The sequence below is a fragment of the Gavialis gangeticus genome, unplaced genomic scaffold (assembly GCF_001723915.1).
Source record: "Gavialis gangeticus isolate Ggan-Ray unplaced genomic scaffold, GavGan_comp1, whole genome shotgun sequence".
Classification (NCBI taxonomy): domain Eukaryota; kingdom Metazoa; phylum Chordata; order Crocodylia; family Gavialidae; genus Gavialis; species Gavialis gangeticus.
The window spans coordinates 75,335,074-75,341,434 of record NW_017729024.1 but is presented as its reverse complement, the minus strand read 5'-3'; the positions used below and the strand labels follow the sequence as shown (position 1 = coordinate 75,341,434).

General features: G+C 42.9%; 1 long non-coding RNA gene across 2 annotated transcripts in view; it reads right to left on the bottom strand.

Annotated features, from left to right (window-relative positions):
* Nucleotides 1-5,530, bottom strand: part of LOC109297476 — an 8,943-nt gene extending 3,413 nt beyond the window's left edge. The window contains exons 1-2 of one of the 2 annotated variants that reach the window (XR_002097327.1): nucleotides 4,983-5,530; nucleotides 4,214-4,383 (exon numbers count right to left, since the gene is read on the bottom strand). This is a non-coding gene — a long non-coding RNA (uncharacterized LOC109297476). The remainder of the gene's footprint in view (nucleotides 1-4,213; nucleotides 4,384-4,982) is intronic. The other variant, XR_002097326.1, reaches the window with a different exon arrangement.
* Between the last annotated feature and the right edge of the window lie 831 nt (nucleotides 5,531-6,361).

The following is a 6,361-nucleotide window of genomic DNA, read 5'->3' as shown; positions in this document are numbered from 1 at the left end:
GGCAGCTCCGCCAGGCGGTCCCTGGCCAGGAGGGCTGTGCCCACTGGGCCCCCGCAAGCCGCCTGCGCCGTGCGGGGCTGGGCTGGGCTCGACCAGCGCGTGGGCGCCCCCCGGGGCCGGGCTCGGGGACCTGCTCATCCCAGTCAACCACGCGGGCAGGGGCAGGCGCAGGCACTAGCGGGTGTCTTAGGCGCCGGGGACTTTATCCCTTCCACGAGGCGGCGGAGAGGTTCCCGTCGCCCTGTCCCGCCCTGCGGAGCCTGCCAGCGGCCTAGTGCAGCCGCGCCCCCGCCCGCGGCGCCTTCAGCTGCAGGGACCGCGGCCTCGGCCGGATCCCCGGGTCCGCGCCTCGGCTGAGAAGTGGGAATGCGGGAGCCCGCAGGCGGGGAGCCGCGTCCGGTCCGGCCCAGCCCTGCCCTGCAGCGGGCTGCCGGGGAGGGTGGGCTCTGCTCCAGCGCGCAGCCAGGAGGCGGGTGCCCCTTCCCCGACTAACTAAATAACACACTATACATGCACACACACAGTATACACACACGTACATTGCACATACGCACGCTATGCATACACATACTCTACACACACATACACTATACATACACACACACTATATACGCATATATACTATACACATACACACATATACACTATACACACGCTATGCATACACACACTATACACACACATATATATATAGATACACACACACACACACACACACACACACACCACCAGATATTAAAACCCTGAGGCCACCAGCTCATTTCCTTGTCCATGACTTTGGTGACCCTGCAGGTTTGCCCTGGAGCAGTGGTTTTCAGCCTATGGTCCACACACCCCTAGGGATCCACAGACTATGTCTAGGGGGTTTGCCAAAAATGACTATGATCAATCAAAAGTATGTGCATACCCATGCTTACAATTCAAAGGGGTCTGCACCTCCATTCAGTTTTTTTTAGGAGTCCGCAAATGAAAAAATGCTGAAAACTACTGTCCCAGAGTCTAAATGCTTTTTTGAACAGCAGGAAGCCAGGGTTAAAAAGTTGTGGCTGAACACAGAACTAAATTATATCTAGCTCATACCTAGGGGGAAAAAAATAACTAGGATCTGGATAAAAGTGCCTCTCCACAGGCAGTACCACAATCCTTCAGTGGGCCTCATGCAGAGCAAAATCCACTTTTCCTTCCTCAGGCAGAGGGGGCAGCTGGGTTGAAAGACCAGGTTCAGTGTGGGCATTCACTATGAGTGGCACTTTCATGGCATGAGCAATTCAGCTGGCAAATGTGCTGTGGCTTTTATATTAACGTTTTTCCTCCTTTCCTTAAGTACTGTAAAAAACCCATGGCTTTTGGCTGATACTGAAAAAGCGAAATAGATTCCACTACATTGTTCTTATGTACAATAATACATGACAGTGGACAAAATAGAAAGATTTAAACCACCCCCACAAATTAATCAAAGTGCAATGCACCTAATAGAGAGAGGCTCCAACTTTTGAACATGCCTGGTCCCTTGGAAGTATGAATCTATCTTGCTAAACAGTCATCACTTGCAGGAGTTTGGATGTAATTCAGGGAAGTTTCATTTAGTTTTTTCTGTAATTCTCTTTCCCAGTCCCAGAATGCCAATTTCTGAGAAACCACTAGTGGAAGCCCCTGATGCAATGATTACAAAACACACATTACTGTGGGCCAAGAGACAAACAGATGATGAACTGACACAGAACAACAGACCAAAGTGGGAACATCAGGATGCCAATGCTGGAAAGGCTTGTTCTTGGAACTCAGAGAGGCATGGGTAGCACACCAGTGTGGCTCTTTCCTATAAACATGTCTGTAGTGGTCTTGTCAGGTAGGCTTTAAAAGTTTGTCCTAATAGATAGGTTCATTTTTTTACCTCATAGGACAGTGCATGTTCTCAGTGTGATGTCTAGAACAACTGGGTTTTCTGTGGTGAAAAAGCAGGACTAAGATTCCATATTTGCCTCCTGTTTTTACCTGTATCACATGAATTCTGGCTGGTCATTATTCATGTGTTGTCATTATCTGACACTGCTTTTTGGTGCCTGGTGCAAGATTTCTTGGGCTTTCAGAGATGCACAGCACCTGCAGTTTTCATGGGTGAATTACCTTTTCAGAAAGATGTGCCTAAATAACCAGAGCAATATCAGAGATTTCATGTTTGGCACTAAATCACTAGTTCTCAAATGATGGTACACTGATTCCAATAATGTTTACTTAAAATGCAGTATCATAATAAAAAAAATGCTAACTATGCTGATTAAAATCTCCAAGAAGTGTTAGATAGACTACATCTTAAAACCTGAGAAACATTAAGCTGGATAGTACATACTTTTAACCAACATGATGAGTCTGAATGGTGAGATGCTGCAGGTCAAATACGTTAGTGTTTTATACAAAAATCATGATTTACCTAGTCCTTTACTAAATTGCATATGCTGAATATGGCATAGAGTATGCAATTTATTGAGATACTTAAATCCATCAATATGCCAGGTTTACAAACAAATCAACAATACCCTAAAGAAATATCACATTCCTACCTTGCAGGAATATATTAAGATTTCTTGACTACCATATTATCTCTCCCTTTAATTCCTTTAGAGATTTTCATCTGAAGATCTAATCAGGCTTTACTATTAAGTAAGCCTCCCAGCCTCCTTGCAAGAGACTTTCATTATTATGATTACATGGATGTGTAAATCAAAAGAGACACAACAGTTCTGTGACATGGTTTGCACAAAGCCCACAGCAGAATCTGGAAGAAGAGCCAGGGGTTTCCTAATGCTGTGCATGTAAACAAGCAGTGGGCAAGCTGCCTAAGTAAAGAAGACAGATTAATTTGTGTAACTGTTTCACATTAACGGTTTTGCACATTTTCTTTAGGCACTAAACCTAGGCTGTTACACATATATCATTGTATTCCTCTGAACTGGTAAATGAAGAGTAAAACTTCCATTGATTTTAATATGAGAGGGATTGGGACCCCACTTTGAAATTTCTATAAGTAGTTTACAAGATTCTGTTTCTGACCTACAATTGTTTATGCAAATAGTTTGGAATGAAAAAAAACATAGGTTGGCCCCATCTCTTTGCCTGCTGAAGTCAACTGGAGTTTTCCCATTGATCTATTGCTATTTTATTAGCACAGCATCTCAACATATGTGAGTGTCTTACAAGATAACAATAAATAGATATATTCTCTACCCTGAGATATTTAAAGTAGGGCCTGGGACAAGATGCAGTGTATGAGAAGGAAAAAAAACAGTGGTGCAGAGGGAAAGGGGGAAGGGCTAACATGTATGTCTTGAGATGCAGGCAGAGTGTTTTTGCAAGCTAGAGAGGCATGGAAATAGGGGCTAGATGTAGAAAGGAGTTACTTGGAATGGAAGTGTAAGGTATAAGAAAGGTCTAGGATTTAAGAAGATAAGATACCATGGGGCAGATACAAAAAATCACCTACTGGCAGTATGACAAGAGAATAGGCAAGCAAAAGGTAGAAGAGTCTGCAGTCTGTAGGATACTGGGGGCAGTACTGAAAGGGACAGACCACTAGTGTGGAGATCAAGAAGGTGTGGGAGAGTATTTGGTGGAGAGAGTGTGGGGAAAGAGGGAGGCTTTGAAGATCTATCCCTATGTTGCTGATGCTTGCAGGCAGCAATGGAGATCACTGGCAGGTCCTGCTGGGACACAGGTATGTAAAAGAACAGAATCAATCCCTTAGCACTGAAATTAGCAATGAAACAATGTTGCAGGTGACCCCAACAACTCAGTCAAATCAACTGACTAGGAGTGAATACAATAGAACAAGAAAAAATATTCCACAAAGTTCAGCAGTAATTTTAATTTAATTTGAAATTAAAATATTAGATTCATATACAATTTCTGTAAACCCTCCCAAAAAAGTAAAAAGAAGAAATAAATTAACCTTCTTGCTCTTCTAATTGCTTTTTCCCATACACAAAAATATCCTCAAATGATACTCTAACAAAAATGCTGCTGCTTTATAGCTTAATTCCCATCCAACAATGACTCCACCAAGTGATGTACAATGAATTAGTTCTTACATCAGGTTTTCTAATCTTCCACTTCCCCAGAAACTCATGTTTAAGAACTGATATGTCATGATAAGGATGGGAAAGAGAGGATTCAGAAATAAACTGACTTTTTATGTAATCAGTCCAAAACTTCTTACCTTTAATAGCACAATTCTTCTAGAAGTAAGGCAGACACCTGTCTTCTGACAACATCCGTATCTATTTTACTGCGAGTAGTCAGTTCTTGGAGGAGAAACTAATGAGATAGATATGCATTTCTCTGATGTTATGCTGTTTATTTATAAAGAATGCAAAAAGTCCTGTTTCCCTAGACACAGTAAGAATGCAAGAACAGGAAAAAGATTATTTTTTCTCAGTATGTAAAGCTTCTTTCACACCAAGCTCCTTGCCCAAAAGTGCACTCTCTCTCTTAGGCCTCCTCATCCTCCAACACACACACCTTTTCAAGGGTTACACTATCAGTTTTTTGGAGTGGTCAGAACTGTTTTGCTCCATCTTGCAGCACACAGAATCATAGAAAATGAGGGTTGGAAAGGACCTCCAGAGGTCATCTAGTCCAACCCCCTGCTCAAAGCAGGACCACCCCCAACTACATCATGCCAGCCAAAGCTCTGTCTAGCTAGGTCTTGAAAAACTCAAAGGATGGAGCTTCCACCACCTCTCTGGGTAATCTTAGAAGCCAATCTAGTTTCCCAATGAAGAGCTAGCTGACTTCAGAAGCACGGGAGCATTCTAGTCAACATGTGGAAAAGGTCAAGCTTCTTTATTTCAGCTGCAGCCTGAAGGAGATCCAGCAGTACCTGACATCCACCAGTTAGGGACTCAGTGTCATGACAGAAAACTCATCAAATCCAAATGTAATTCAAAGAAAGACCACAACAGTCTGTAAATACATTAGTGACATACCTCTTTTACAAAGAATCTGATGAAGTACTTGCTGCTGCCATTAATATCAAGTCAGTTGTCCTCACTCATTTGCCTGCTGCTGGAATAATCATAGGGAAAGGAGACTTCACTTTCTCTGAGGAGTTGAGGCAAGTAGCTCCTGGTGTGGAGACTCTGGAGCAGTCTGCAATAGACACTGTCTTTACTGATGGATGTCCTCTGAGCTTTCTGAGGGCTTTGGCAGACCTCAGGTGGCCCCATCAGTGTATAATACTCAGTTCCAGACGGATAAGTGCTACCTGCTATTTTCATTATTACTTTTGGGAAAGGAAAGGGGAGGGGGAGAGGAAGAGGGAGGAAGGTATCTTAGTGCATGGCCAAGGATGGTGAAGTCAGGAAGTATGGGTACAACCTGCTTTTGTTTAGGGCAGAAACTGCACCAGAAGCCTGCATAGTGGTTTGTTGTACAGACCTAACCCCATGTCTAACCGAAAAAAAAATATGGCCAGAATCTAAACTGTCTGATTTCTGTGATTTTTAACAGGCCAATGTTTTGGTGCTATAGCAGAACTGTGTACAGAACACTTATAATTCTTTTCTAAGAAGTTTTTACACTTCAAACATCCAGGGGCATCACTGGGCCAGTTTTAGGGATATTTTAGCTGTCACAAAACAACAATTAGCTCCTGAAGCATTTAGATGATAGCTTGTTAATGTGTATAGTCAATAGTCTATTTTTGCCTGTGAGGGGAGCAGGGAGTAGATTGTTTTTAGCAGAAAAACCTCACACCATGTACAATTGCTTCAGAGCCCATTTGATTCTTCTTTCATCATGAGTTCTTGAAATTTTGTTGCACCATGAGAAGGGGCTGTGTAAGGGCAAGGAGAAAGTACCATTACCTTAAGTAGCGTATCAGTGTTAATCCTCATCTGGGAACTGATGACTGCAAATTTTTCATGCAGCAGGAATTCCAGATGATGGGTTAAGCTAGTCAGAGCCAACCAGGCTGGACCCCTTCAGGAACTAACAAGGCCCCTCCATTTATACATGTGTTGTGTGGGCACAAGGCTTTTCAAAAGCTGCTGCGTGTACTTTGATAGTGCAGTTTCACTGACTATTCCACATCTTTTTTCCATTCGAGGGCCTCCAAAATGTTTATATCCTTGATAAAATGACCAATCTCATAACTAGACAGGAAACTCTGAGTGGTTAAACAAGATCCTTAGACAAGTCTCCCCTCCTTGCTGTTGATATTCAAACTGCTGTCCTTTGGAACACAAAAACTCTTCATAAAGCAATTTTTAATACACAAGCCAAAGAAAATGAACTTATGATCCCATGTTCTGGTGTTTACTTGACAACTTTCCATCTACAGCCCTTTGTATAGCTAATCTTAGAA